This window comes from Carya illinoinensis, chromosome 12 (genome assembly GCF_018687715.1).
Source record: "Carya illinoinensis cultivar Pawnee chromosome 12, C.illinoinensisPawnee_v1, whole genome shotgun sequence".
Taxonomy (NCBI): Eukaryota; Viridiplantae; Streptophyta; class Magnoliopsida; order Fagales; family Juglandaceae; genus Carya; species Carya illinoinensis.
The window spans coordinates 28,466,172-28,482,189 of record NC_056763.1 but is presented as its reverse complement, the minus strand read 5'-3'; the positions used below and the strand labels follow the sequence as shown (position 1 = coordinate 28,482,189).

General features: G+C 35.6%; 1 pseudogene; it reads right to left on the bottom strand.

The window, feature by feature from the left end:
- Positions 1–1,182: 1,182 nt before the first annotated feature.
- LOC122289756 lies at positions 1,183–15,902 on the bottom strand (annotated as a pseudogene).
- Between the last annotated feature and the right edge of the window lie 116 nt (positions 15,903–16,018).

The window sequence follows — 16,018 nt, the reverse complement described above, 5'->3', positions numbered from 1 at the left end:
TGGGGGAGACTGATCAAATCGAAACGGCGATCACTCCACGTGGCAGTTGATGGACACTTGTATGCCGTACGCGTGGAACCGTATGGAAAGAATTAGACCCGACTTTATGTCTTGAAATTGAAGGAACAAATGTTCGAAGATCAATCCACTGAGCCCAAGTCGTGAGCCCAACCCAGTTAGTTGTGAATGAAATTCATACGATCCATCTCTTGCACATGCCCAGCCTTAATCAATTCAATAGCTCCGCCTTCCTTCGATTTGGTAGAAGTAATGCTAAATACAGATTTAACTTATATAAGTTATATGTATTTTATTTTAAAAAAATAGAATTTATCATTAAAAAAATATTTTTTTACGTAAATTTTATATTTAACCATTTTTTTCAAAGAAAGTATGCAAAGCTTGTATAATTTTCCACGATTATCCTGTTCTCATGTTACCAAAAAAAAAAAAAAAAAACCTCCACTTAAGGGCACCAACCATTCCGATTATATTTTGTTGTTGATGTATATTATTTTCAATGGAATACTATTTAGATTAGGAGATATTGAATGGATAGCACTATAGCCACCGAGATTCCTAACGAGGAATTCTCCCAACACGAGCAACTTTTTTTTCCATTTTTTTCATACATTTTTTTAATTCCTTTAAATATTTAAAAAAAATACAAAATTAATAAAAAACATTTTCTTAATCATTAAGTAAAAAAAAATAGTCGAAACCCACTCTCGATTGGACGTCTCGGTAGGAGTAGTATTGTCCATGAGCTTTGTTACTCATCATGATCTCCACACATCACAGTTATTATTATTATTATTTTATTTTTATATTTTTTTGTTTTATTCTTTCTAAATTAATTGATTCCATCTACTCATCATCTATACATTACACATTTAGGAAGTGAAAAAGATAAAAATATAAATTAAAAAAATCTGTGTGATGTATTGTGGGAGGATGATTATGAGTAGAATTTTTCATTTTCCATATTGTATTTATGTACTTCCTTATTTCACTTTGTCTATTTTTAAATAAATAGGCCCTCTCACTATCTATAACATTCATCTGAATAGAAGTATTTTTTTTAATTCTATTTTCACTTATCTTCTTCATTTACCAGAGAAATGGTATTGGAACTTCACGATTTTCATCAAACACAGAGAATATAATATATATGGGCATTACCATTAATACAGTTTATAATATTGGTTAAAAAGTTCTAATTATTTTTTGAATTTCTTGGAGTGATAAGAGTTGCATATAAGAGTTGATTCCATGTATCAGGCACACCAAGAAGACACCAATGACTACAATCGTTCCCCCTTTTCCCTCCAAAGCCATAAATGGATGGGGTGCCCATCTTTTCTCAATTGAGATAATGTAGTCACGTCCAGCAATGTGACAAGAGTTGAGATTTTCTTCAACACACTCTTTACCACAGCTACTGCTGGTGGCGAACCCTTTGGATATGTGGAACTCCTCAAGGGTTTGGTTTCTTTATGGCATGTACTTGTGGACTTCGACGAATTCCAGTCTTTGCCACTGCTTCGACACCACCAAAAATTATTAATTAATATTGTTTTTTCATTTACTCATCATGTTCACACTACACATAATTCTTTTTATTTTTTTATTTTTTTTTCTCTTACTAAATATATAGTGCATGGATTATGAGTAAAAGAAATTAATTAGTTTAAGAAGAATAAAATTAAAAAATAACAATAAAAATAAGGGTGCATCTATGTAAAGATAATTGAGTAGCAAAACTCATTTTTATTTAAAACAAAAAAAAAAAAAAAAACAATTGTCTAATGTTTGGTAAAAGTTGCTGTGACATTTTTCCACATCTTCTATATAGGTGCTTTCCAAGAAAAATCTCCATTTGGTATGTATTTTTGCACTACAACAAAAAATATTTTTTTGGACGAAATTATTTTGGGACGAAATGGAAATCGTCCCAAAAAGTGGGATTTTGGAACGAAATTTGAATTTTGTTCCAAAATGACGACGGTTATGTCAAACCGTTCGAACGCGTTCGAACGGTATTCTTAGGGACGAAAATTTTTGTCCCAAATAAGTTAACCGTTCGACCGTTAATGATTAACCCTTCGAACGTTTAATTTTTACCGTTTGAACGTAATATTGGCACGATAGGCAAAAATATTTTGGAGGGAAATAGATAAACCGTTCGAACGGTTAATATTAACCGTTCGAATGATGCATATTCACCGTTCAAACGTTATTTTCATCGGTCGAACGGTGACAGAGTTTTAATTTTTTAAGTTTTTTGCCAAATTATATTTAGATTAACTAGTAATTATAAAAAATTGGTTAATTAAATAATATGAATAATCTAAATTAAGAATTAGTTTAGAAAATATAAAACAATACTATTTCATATAACTTAAATACTGAATTTACAAAACACAAAATATTGTCCATACAAAAAATAGGAAATAAATAAATAAAATTTATCATAAAGTAATTAAGACCCCAAATCTTTGCACACTTCCTCGACTGCAGCTATACGTTCCTCTATTTGTGTCAGTCGAGTACTGATGGTGACCTGAGTCGCAGACATGGCAGCAAACTCTGTACGAAGCTCAGACACAGCAGAATGGATCTCCATACGCACTGCATCGATCACTGCTAATGTCTGCTCGCTGATCGCTGCACGCACTATGTCAGCCATCTCCTCACGAGTAACACTGTGGACTAATGCCTCGGCCCGTGTAGATGTCTCTGCAGCTGCAACTGAGACTCCATGATCTCCCGGCTGTGCATCTCCGTGAGGATCAACTGGTTCTGGAACATGTGCACGAAAACGCAGTCTCGAGTGTCCCGTGCTGCGTGAGAGGGTGGTGCTGTTTATCGGTCCCATCGGCTCCCGTTTACGCTCAGCAACATCTGGCACAACACCAGCACATAATAGATATCGGGTGATCAGGACTCCGAATGGTAGTATATCCATCGAAATGTACCGAGATTCTAATCGAATCCTATCGAATATATACCCCACCAAGTCGATAGGAATGCCACGAGCGACCCGTATCATAAATTTCGTCCGATCAATGCCAACTTCTGTCTTGTGCTGCCGAGGGTCAATGTTATTGGCAATTATCAAATTTAATATCTTAAAGAAAGAAGATAAATCTGCCTGTTTGATGCTCTTCGTCCCGTCATACGGTGGAGCATCTGGACCGACAGCCAAATCCCTCACCTCGTGATCAGCAAGGGTATCGACCTCATCAGTATAAACTGATGCCTCATCCTCAGCTGTCTCCGCCTCAACTGAAGGATCAGTCTCTCTAGGCACCACATTCGGATATGCATCTGGCAGCCTAGGAATACCGAGATGCTCAGCAAGTCCATCTCGTGAAAATACAACGGGTACTCCTCGGACAGTGATACTGTAGGCCCCAGAATCATCTGCGCTGGCACTGCCGAGTTCTCTATAGAACTCAGCAACAATGTCAATGTAGGAGACTGGCTCCCATGCTTCCTCTCGTTCATCCAAGATAGGTCCCCAACCATGATCACTGAATATTGAGGGCAATGAATGACCCTCCCAGAGAAGACTCTGGAAATCAGAAATCTTCACTGGTCGCTCCAGTGAAACTGTCCTCTCCCGAACTGGACCACTACTACTCTCACCAAGATTGCGTCACTTACGTGCCGGTCTAGAAGTAGACATTATAATCAACCTGAAATTTATAATTACAAACTAGATATATAACATTAACAAGAAAAATACAATAAAGAACAATTTACAGTAGTTTGAAACAAACAGTAATTTAATAATATTTGATATTCTGAACAACATTATCAACAATAAATACATTTCTCAATATCAATATTAATAATATAAATATAATATTAATTACCGTTCGAACGTTTACTGTAACGGTCGAACGGTTAAAGACAAACCGTTCGACCGTTAAGCTAAATCGTTCGAATGTTTACTGTAACGGTCGAACGGTTTCAGACAAACCGTTCGACCGTTAAGTTATATCGTTCGAACGCTACGCATAGCGTTCGAACGATATTCGTGTCGATCGGGATTCCAGGCCGAGTCGACTCGGCCATTAAAATCCATGGAATCCTTCGATTCCCTGGATTTTACACCAAAATAAATGCAATAGAAACCTAAATAAACGTTCCTAACATGGATTTATGCAAATCTACCGATTATTTTGATGTATAAATCAGTTTACCCTAACTTAAACAATTAATCTATCAAAAACCTAAATCTAAACGGTAAAATGCTTTAAAAATGAAAAATACCGGTCGTTAGAGGTAGGGGCTTCGAGTGGGCACTGTTGACGGCGGCGAAGATGGCGTTCAACGGCGGAGATCGACGGTTTGGAGGCTTAGAACGGAGGAAATGCGTGAAAATGACGTCGGGATGGGCTTATATATGCAGTGCCGTTCGAACGGTAAGTTATACCGTTCGAACGCATTAACTGAATATTAATATCCATCCCTAATTAATCGGTTTTCATGATAATAAATAATATTTAAATGCAATATTCGGTATTAATTATATTAAATATAATAATTAATTCAATTATAATATATTTTAATTGTTAAATATATTAAATGCAATATATTTAATGCACTTATATATTATTAAACACTATGTATTATATATATAATTTTTTATATATATAGAATATATTATATTATATTTAGTACTAAAATATATTATACTATTGAATATTATATAGTATATAGTATAAGTTATATTATATAGTATAATTAATATAATATAGACTACTATATACATGAAGCTATGTTCATGTATTTATATAACATATATATTATATGTGATATTAACTAGTATCACATATATATACTAGTATAGATGATACTATATATATTAATAGTAGATATTCTATTATTAAATATCTACTATTAATATTATAGAAATAAACATTATATATATATGCATGTGATACATATAACCCTATGCTATGATACCATATATATGTTATATATAATAGGTTAATATATGTAGTACTTGACTATAATATTAGATGTAATATGATATTTTATACTATATATGTTACTAAACTATATAATATATGTTTGATTATATATTATATAGTTATATTACTATGGCTCTAAACTATAGTACATTTAGAAATTATTATATTTAAAGGTATAGTGCAAAAAAAAATACTTTATGCAACAATATAACTTAAACGTTTGAACGGTTTACTATTGACGTTCAAACGTTTAATAATACGTTCGAACGTATATATTAACGTTCGAACGTTAAATTAGGGGGGAAATGTTTCCCGCTAATCGATTTGATGTTTGAACGGTCTAATATAACCGTTCCAACGTTTAACAAAAACGTTCGAACGCCAATTTTCACGTTCGAACGTTAAATTAGCGGGGGAAATTTTTCCCGCTAGTCGATTTGACTTTCGAACGTTCATTAAACACCGTTTGAACGTTTTTGTTCTACATTTACACGACAGAACCTCACAATCTCGCACTCGTTCCAGTCGACCGAGCATCACTCCCACGCTCATTTTGTTCCAACCAACGCCATTATTCTTTAATATATCCCTCAAATATTACTAACTCCTATCAATCTCTTATATTTTCGGATTAAGAGGTTGTTTTTACCGTTTGGTGAAGAGTTTTTACCGTTTGGTGGATTTTCCGCTTTATCTCTCCAAATCAGGTATTCTCCTTAAATTTGACCTCATTTTAGTTTTTATATAAGTGTTTTCGTTTGCTTACATGAGTTCGTCATATAGTTTGCTATCTTTTGATGTAATATGGACTGTAAATTTTGGGGTTTTCGGAGGTTGAAGACGAGTGATTTCTGGAAGTAATCCGTTCGAACGGTATTCGTGTTCCGTTCGAACGGTATTCCCAATGTTTCGAACGATATTCGTGTTCCGTTCGAACGTAATATATTAGATCGAACGGTGACGAGCACCGTTTGAACGATTTCTTGGGCAATGTTAAAATAATTATCATTTTAAATGCAGGAGTGTAATTAAAAATTAATTAATTATAATCTACATTTAATAATACTTAAATACTTAAAAGATTCAAATAATCAAATGAGAATGAATTAAATTACAAATCATCTAAGATTTGTTACAAAACTTAATTATTTATGATGTTGAATTATTTGTTTGATACATGTTAAATATTGGTATATCTTATATTGCTTGTTCATCAATATTAGCCTTAGACCCGTTCGAGAGTTATCAATCCGCCTTAATTGAAAGATTGATAACTCTTGAATTGTCCAGAGTGGACAGTTTGGAATTGTAAGATCATTCTCGCAAACTATCGATCTATATCTGTTATACGTCCAGCATTAAGATTTTGGCAGATTTATCCCTTGTTCTCCGGATATGCAGTTTCGGTGATGTTGTATCGACGATGGATAAGTCAGTGCACACAACCAGACGAGCATATTTGGAGAACTATGGGGAGATGCTGCCGAAATTTTGTTGGGCGTGACAGATTATAGAGGATAGGTTTGCGACTATGATCTTACAATTCCGAATGGGATAGGACCAACTACCCGGTGTAAGGTGGCATACTCCTTGATTGAATTTGCGCTTGCTTGTTTGTTGATGCACACGTGATTGTTTATAATGAAGATAGTCAGCATGGATAAGAGTTGGATGCGAGTTAGCGATCGTTTGGGTCAGAATTACAACGTATATGCTGAAGGTGTTAAGAAATTCTTAGAGTTTGCATTGGGTACATGTGATAGTGATGGACATATTAGATGCCCATGTAAAGAATGTAGGAATTTGCGCTCTCATAAGATAGACTTGGTGAGAGAGCATCTGTTTGTAAAAGGTATTGACAAGGGTTATACTGATTGGGTCTTACACGGGGAACCATATCCAACTTCATTCGATGCTCCACATGAAGAAGAAGCTATCGATGAAGATGTACAACCAGATGTTGTTGGAGATGAGTATGATGAGGATATGGAAGAAATGTTAGGTGACATCGGTGCGGGAATGTTTATGAATGAAGGTGGCACGGACACATCAAGTTCAAATGATGGGGGTCATAATACTTTTGCACGATTGTGGAATGAGTCACAACGTGAGCTATATCCAGGATGCAGAAGACACAGTAAGTTGTCATTTACCGTAAGACTGCTACACATAAAATCAATGTGCCGATTATCAATTAAGGCTGTCAATATGTTACTCGAGTTGTTTAAGGAGGCACTGCCATCAGATAATACACTTCCTCGTAACTTCTATGAAGCAAAAAAATTGAAACGAGGACTTGGATTTGATTACAACGTAATACATGCATGTAAGAATGACTGCATATTATTTTGGCAAGAGAAGGAGCAGTTGAACGAATGTCTCATATGCCACGAGTCAAGATGGACATCTGACAAACAAAATGTGCCGCAAAAGGTAGTACGCCACTTTCCATTGACATCTAGATTACAACGATTATATATGTTACGTGCAACAACTGCAGACATGATATGGCACTCATCAGCCAGAGTTAGAAACGATGATATTTTATCACATCCTGCTGACTCTCAGGTGTGGAAGGAATTTGATAAGGAGCATACATGGTTTGCAGAAGAACCACGTAATGTGAGACTTGGGTTGGCAATAGATGGATTTAATCCGTTTGGAAACATGAGTACTAGTCACAGTATTTGGCCAGTCGTACTTATGCCGTATAATCTACCACCGTGGAAGTGTATGAAAGATCCATATTTCATGATGAGTTTGCTCATTCCAGGTCCGAGATCGCCGGGAAATGATATAGACATACACTTACAGCCATTGATTGCAGAATTGAAAGATTTGTGGGAGAATGGGGTTGTCACATTTGATTCATCAACAAGCAAGTCGTTCAAGATGCATGTTGTCGTTTTATGGACAATAAATGATTTTCCAGCATATGGAAACTTGTCAGGTTGGAGTACTAAGGGGAAAATGACATGTCCAACTTGTAACAAACATACTAAATCTGAATGACTCACTTACGGGAGAAAATTATGTTTCATGGGTCATCGTCGATTTCTACCTGGTGATCATAGATGGCGGGGAAATTCACAAATGTTTGATGGTACTGTTGAATGGGGCAAACCTCCACCATATTTGTCTGGTGAAGATTTACTTGCACAATTTGTAGATGTTGGTTGTAATGAATTTGGTAAAAAATAACGAAAGAGAAAACGAGCTACATCTGAGTTGAATTGGACTAAGAAGAGTATATTTTTTGATCTTCCATACTGGTCAAAGTTAAAATTACGGCACAGTCTTGATGTTATGCATATTGAAAAAAATATATGCGAATCCGTATTGGGAACATTGATGTCAATCGAAGGAAAAACGAAGGATACATTAAACTCAAGGAAGGATTTGAAGCGGTTGGGAATAAGACCGGAAATGCAGTTGCAAGAAAATGGTTCGTCCGTTTACATGCCAATTGGGTGGTATACATTGTCAAGGAATGAAAGGGCTACTTTTTGTGAGTGGATAATGAAAATTAAATTACCGGATGGTTATGCCTCGAATTTGACAAGGTGTGTGCGAACAAATGACTGGAAAATAACTGGGTTAAAAAGTCATGATTGTCATGTCCTTTTGCAGCGTATCTTGCCTATTGGTATACGTGGGTACTTGACTAAAGACGTGCACGTGGCTTTGACTGAGTTAGGTTTATTTTTCAAAGACTTATGTGCACGGACATTAAATGTAGAAGCTTTGGATCGAATGGAACGGGAAATTCCCATCATATTGTGTAAGCTAGAAAGTATTTACCCACCGTCATTTTTCGATGTCATGGTTCACCTGGCCGTCCATTTGCCACGTGAGGCTCGACTTGCAGGACCAGTTCAGTATAGATGGATGTATCCCATTGAACGATTTCTTAGGAAGTTGAAACGAACAGTTGGTAATAAAGCTCGCCCAGAAGGATCAATTGCAGAAGCATATATTGATGATGAGTGGCATACCTTCTGTTCCAAATATTTCCACGGAGTTGACACTAGGTTTGATCGGCCAGAAAGAAACTTTGACGTTGACAGAACAAGACAACGAAATGTGTTTTCCGTGTTTTCCCAACAAGTACGTCCACTTGGTGCAGTGCGTGGTTATGACTTATGTGGAAGAGAGTTTGAGAAAGCTCAGTGGTACGTGCTGAACAATTGCCCTGAAATAGAGATTTACTTGAAGTAAGTATTAATCTTTTCTTAATTTAGTATTCGCTCATTTACTTTCGTAAAATTCTAATAATATAAAATACATGTGGTAATCATCAATTTCAGTGATCATATTAACATGCTCAAGGAACTAGGAGTAAATGATATAGACCGGAAACATGAAGAGGAGTTTCTGAGATGGTTTGAACAACGGGTAATGACATTACATATGCGACACTTCATTTAATACAAATAGAAAATATTGATTGTTTTTTTTATTGATATAATAGACGATTTACTTAATATGTAGGTTGTACAAATGCATGCCAATAATCCAAACGATATATCAGATGAATTGTATGCATTAGCGCGTGGCCCATCGAGATGGGCTACAAGATATTCTGCATGTATTTCTCGTGGTAGTAGGTATCACACAATAGATCGAGATCATTATAGGAAAACACAAAATAGTGGTGTACTAGTTGAGGGAAGTCATGATGGAGAAAATATTGATTTCTATGGAGTGATTGTTGATATAATTGGAATGAAATATTTGGGGGAGCTTGCAGTGTATCTGTTTAAGTGTGATTGGTGGGATTTAAGCAATCCTCGAACTGGAGTCCGTGATGATGAATATTTCTTGAGTATTAATACATCAAGAAAATGGTACGAGGATGATCCATTTATTTTAGCTTCTCAAGCATCTCAAGTATTCTACTTAGATGACCCGAAGTTGGGAACTCAATGGCGAGTAGTACAAAAATATGCTCCAAGAAATATATATGATGTTATCCCTCAGGCAGAAGGGCGAGATGAAGAAAAAGATGATGCCTCTACTCAAGAAACATACCAAGAGAGTCAGCCCGTCTTTAATTTGTTTGTGGATTTGAGCCAGTATGAGATGATTCCATTGAATAAAGAAGATATTGAGACTGAAATTGTTGATGCGACACTTGAGCAAAGTGTTGATTCATCTGAAGTATCTACAGAAGATGAGACTGAATTGTCAAATGATACTGATACAGATAGTGATTGACGAATTATATTTTCACATTACGTGATGATGAACACTATTTTACTTAATGAATATTGTATCAGTCTTTTGAAATTATGCCTCCGAAGAGAAAGGAAGTGCGCAACCCATCTCCACCTGTTCCTAGCTCTCCTTCAGACTCACCATTAGAGATTGACTCTACTGAACAAGGTAAAATTCTAATAGTCATAAAAGTTATTAATTAAGATTATAATAGAAAATTGATTATAATGTTATATATCATGATGACTTCACAGTACAATCTCGTCAAGGTCGAGGCACTACGAGAGGCGTGACGTTGGAAAAATATCGTAAGGTGGGTAAGATCAAAGTTAACATTCTTGATGAACATACCGGAGGCGAAGGACAACCAGCAGCTTGGCTTGCATCGCATGTGGGTACTCTTACACGAACTTATGCACCTTTGGCAACAAGTTCATGGAAGAAAGTCCCCCAAGATGTTAAGGACCTTATCAAGAAGCGTTGTTTGGTAATGTTTAATAAATGAAATTTAATTGGACTTATAATTTTTGTCCAAACTTTTTTCTGTAAGGATGATTTCGAATTAAATTTTGGTCGGAGAGAGGAGCGTAAAACTGTGGAAGAGCTTATGAGTAATGCATTCCGCAAGTATAAGGCGAGGTGTCATGAGCATTATAATAAGTTTGAGAATAGTGAAGAAGCACGCCAACATCCTTTTCAAGATGTGCAACCTTCTGATTGGAAAAAACTTTGTGACATGTTTGAGGATTCATCATATAAGGTATAATTAATTTAATTATTTTAGTCCTATTTTTAATTTCGCTTTCTAATATTTTCAATTCTTATGTAGGAGCGAAGTTCTATAAACAAAACAAATAGATCAAAATTGAAGATTACTCATCATGCAGGCTCAAGATCTTTCCACCGCCTCTCTAAAAAATTGGTATTGCTATTATTTCATTTGTATATAGTTAACTGAATATATCAATCATAATGACTTTATATCTTAACAAATCTTTATTATAGCAAGATTCAGATGCCAATTATGATCTGACAAAATTATATGCTGCATCACATACTAATCGTAATGGAGAGTGGAGTCATCCTAATGCCCGTGAAAATTATGTAAGTATTATAATTTGTTTTAAATAAATATATTTGAATATTTATGATGATATTAACTCTTTATCTTATGTGTAGGATAAAATGGTTGCCCTGCGTGCTGAATCTGCGTCAGATCAAAATTCCTCAAATACAGATGTTGAGATTTTTACACAAGTTCTGGGTGAACGTTCAGGATATTTGAGGGGTTTGGGTCGCTGTGTAAAACCTTCTCCCTCTTCCTCTTCTTCCGGGTCTGCCTCTATAGCTCAAGAGAATGCGAATCGTAGAATTGAAGAATTAGTTGCAAAACAACAAGAGTTAGAGACTCAATTGGCGAGACAAGGAGACATGGAGATGCGCCTCAAACAACATGAAGAAGAACAAGCACACTTCAGGAGAGATATGCAACTCCAAATGCAACAGCTTATGCAACAGTACAGGCCTCCAACCAACTGATGGTTTTTTACGTCTAGCTTATGACATTATCTAATTATGTATGAACAATGCTAGTTTTATGGTTATTTATTTCTTCGCACTTATTATAAAACTTTTGTGAGTAATTAAACAGTTCCTAATTTATGTTTTTCAAATAATATGGATGTCTATTTAGTTTTTTTATAATTATTGGTTTTAATAAAAATAATATCCGTTCGAACGACCGAGTCACGTTCGAACATTAATGGGCATGCCGTTCAAACGATAATGTACCGTTCAAACAACAATGCGCAAACCGTTCGAACGATACCAGATGCTCAAAAAACCGTTCAAACGCATGACATTACCATATCGTTCGAACGTTGATCATCACCGTTCGAACTCTTATACCGTTCGATCGTCTCATTTAACGTTCGAACGTATTTCTACTGAGCGTTTGAACGTATCTTGATAACCGTTCAAAAGAGTCGTTAACGTTCGAACGTTATATGAGAAGCATTCGAACGCTATTCTGGAACGAATTTAAACCGTGACAAAAACATCCATCGTTCGAACGGTATCGAACGGTCAATTTCAAAATCGTTCCAAAAGATATATTTTGGGACGAAATTGTGATTTTCGTCCCAATATATCTTCTGGGACAGTGATGTTGGGACGACCTTGGGACAAAATTTTTTCGTCTCAAAAACTCTTTCGAAACGAAATCTATATATTTTGGGACGAAAATTTTCGTCCCAAAAAATGTTTTTTGTTGTAGTGTTGAAAAATGAATTGTCAGTTTTTATAAATACTTAATACACTTTCTATAAAAATAAATGATATTTACTATTATAGGTGTACTTCTAAATTTTGCGCTTTTTCTTTTCGAAATAAATTTAAGATTTGTCAGAAAAAAAAAAAATCATTTTTTATTAATAAATTATACTTTTTTTCAAATTGATCAGTACACGTCTTAACAGTACGGTGTCTGATATTATTCTTCTATAAACTTATCAAATATCATATTTAAATTATAAGAATTAATATTAGATTGATAAAATTATTTTTTACGTTCCAAAATCAAGATTCAGTACTATAAAACGGGTTGAGTTATTGCAGAAAAGGGTCGGGCTTACTTGAAATGGGTTGGAGAAATTCCTTGGAAGAAGACTTTGGTGATTTTAGGATCAACGTTAGAGTCCACCCACTTTGACCAAGTAGTGAGCCCCTCCTTAAAAGCAACCAAACGATCCATATCTTTGTGTATTCTATCTCCTTGTTGAATGTAATCCCACCTGCAATTTTCAAACAATAATAATATTTTTTAATGAGTAATATTATATATAATCGTAAAGTACGTAAATATTATATAGTCACTTTAAAAATTAAAAGAGTGTGGTTTATTATTAAAAAAATTAATTTTTTTACGTGAGTATCAAACTTATTTACTTTTTTCAAAATGATTACACGACAATTGCACATTTACAACTACAATTATCATTTCTCCTCATTAATTATGTACATACGGTTTCTTCCTGTATGGAGCCACCAGTGCCAGGTGTTGAAAATAAGCATGTCATATCCTTTCCATGCATTACCATTGTTGATGGAGTCCAGCTTCAGGATTGCGCCCATCTTTTCTTTTACCAGATCAACTAGAAATCCATTGCGAGATAGCGCCACAGAAATGCAATATTCCTGCAACCATCATCCAGGAATTAAAACTCCTATGTAATATGCAAAGATGATGGTCAATCATGTATCATATCCATGCACCCATAAACGAAACCAGAAAAAAATCCCAAAAACTGCGTCACCCCCACTCAGAGTTTTCATTTAGGGTTTTTCTTGTGTGTAGTTCCATGTTAGATGTTCGGGTGTCTGGAAATAAGCCTCTCAGTGGCTGTGTGCATGGTTGATAAAGAATAGAGGCCCTCGGTGCGGTTCCTTTTACTTTGGTTTTCGTCTCTTCTAGCCAAAGTGGAGGATGGCTCGCTTGGTGGTTATGGGCTGGGGTGACGGAGCTAGAGAAGTGGACTGATAGTGACGGAGCTGGCAACGGTGAGAAGCTTGCTGCTCTACTTTGACTCATAGTGGGTTCACGGAGCAAGGGCCCTAGGTTGCCTCTTGTTGGTTGCCGTGCTTCGTGGAGGAGTGGTCTGTAGTTTACCCGTGTAGATCCTGGGGTGTTGTCAGAAAGCTCATGTGCAGAAAGTGGATGGGCGAAACGATAGTGGGCATATGGCACCTATGTAGAGCATAGTGCGTTTCAATTAGTTTTTTTACAGTGTTCTATTAGTGTTGTTTTATTTTAGGTTCAAATAAATATATTTTGAAATAGGCAAGTCCCTTTCCTCTTTTGGGGATGAGGGTTGTGAGTCATCCCCTTCTTTAGAGGGTGAAGGTTAGGAAGTCCCTCCCCTCCTTTGGAAGGTTGGGATGTAATGAGTTGTTTTCTCACAGACGAGCAGAGATGGATACTTCTATTTTACAGAGTCTTGCATCTCAATATGGTTTTGTCAATAAAGAGCTTAGAAGTTTTAGACATTGTCCGGCGCAATGAAAGTTGTGTGCGGGGGAGCGTACAACCGATGGGTAGTTGACTTGTAATCGGGACTTGTTATCCGCAATTATTGGTCACAACTGTAACTTCCATAATTTAGGAATGAATTGAAGTCTATTAAATATATATATATATATATATCATATCCATGCCAATGGACTGATAAGTTGATTTAATTATTTAAATTTGTGAAATCATTATTGAATGTCTCAAAAAATTAAACTGATAAGAAGATGTAGATTTAGTTATTTCTAGTGATTTTACAAAATTAACTAAGGTGACGACCTTCTGGCCAATACGTTTAACATGGTCGCTTGCACTGGAAAAATCCCAATCGTAGAGCATTAATTCCCCTTCATAACAAGTAGATCGATGCAACCGACCGTGTTAAAGAAAACTCATCAAATTAAAGTTAAAGTGCCATGCAACTTCGATCATGCGACATCAAAAGTACCTAGCTACTCACCTGCAAGGTAAACGTGGAAAGAGCACCATTTCTCTTGAGAGTGTAGTTTGTTTGGGGCACCGAAACATGCAACATGCATGTGAGAGATTTCCATTGATTGAGGCTTAGAGAGTCCCCTACGAACAATATTCTCTTCCCCTTAAACCTTCTCAAGAAATCCCGACCGTTGAATCTACATGCATATTTATGTACACGAGGACATTCAAAAAATGATATATTTAAATTAAGACAGACGTTATGTACCCTGCAGTTAGGACACTAGATCATATATGAACACAAGATGCAGGTTTGTGATGGAATTATGTAGACATATTATTAACGATTGCATATATATGTGGGTACTACCGACTAACCTTGGCAATTTACAACGGTGAGGCTTCCATCTGAATTTGAGATAAGCAATATCAGGTCGCCCATTTTTCTGGCAGTCAAATTCTTTCATAATGAAGGGGCAGGATGTTGAGTTGTACAAAGGATAAGAATCATCACGAACCCATCTTCCTCGAAAGAAATCACAGCTTCCCGTTTGTAAATGAAGATCGTCATCATGACCTATTAACAAACTCAATTGCTCCGTTTTGGAATTGCATTGGCGAATTCCTGAAACGAGTAACATGACAAATTAAAGCAAAAAAATAAAAGCTTTTAATCCAATGTTCCATGGCGTACGCGGTGTGCTTGCGTTGAGAGAGATTTGTAGATCAGAGAGACCTAGAATAGTTAATTTAGGACTTCAAAGGTGTGGAAAGAATGATGCAAATATATATATATATATATATGTGTGTGTGTGTGTGTGTGTGTGTGTGTGTGTGTGTAAAATATATGTGTAACATGATGATCATGTGTGTATTTAATTGGTAATCTACTCGAAGACAAAAGAAACACATTTTCTCTTCAATAATCTCTTTTCCGTTTCTAATGCATGTTGTTGTTGGGACATTATGCATGAATGGAGTGTGATTGGCCGGCTGGCATGCACTCTACATTTCATGCGATAGATTAATTATATATATTTTTTATAGTTTGAGGAGTGATTAAGAAATTAAATGATAGTTTAGGGAGAATTTATGTATTTTATAGATTCATAATTAATATTGTTTTATCTTTTCCAGTAAAATAAAAAGGGGATCGATGCATCAAGATTGCCAGTTATGCCTATAATGATCTTTTGATTTTATGGACCAACAGGATATATAAAATCTAATCAGGATGCTATATCAATGGTGAAATTAAACACAAAAATTAGGAAATTATGTAAATTGTAAAACATAAAGACTATGTCACATGAAT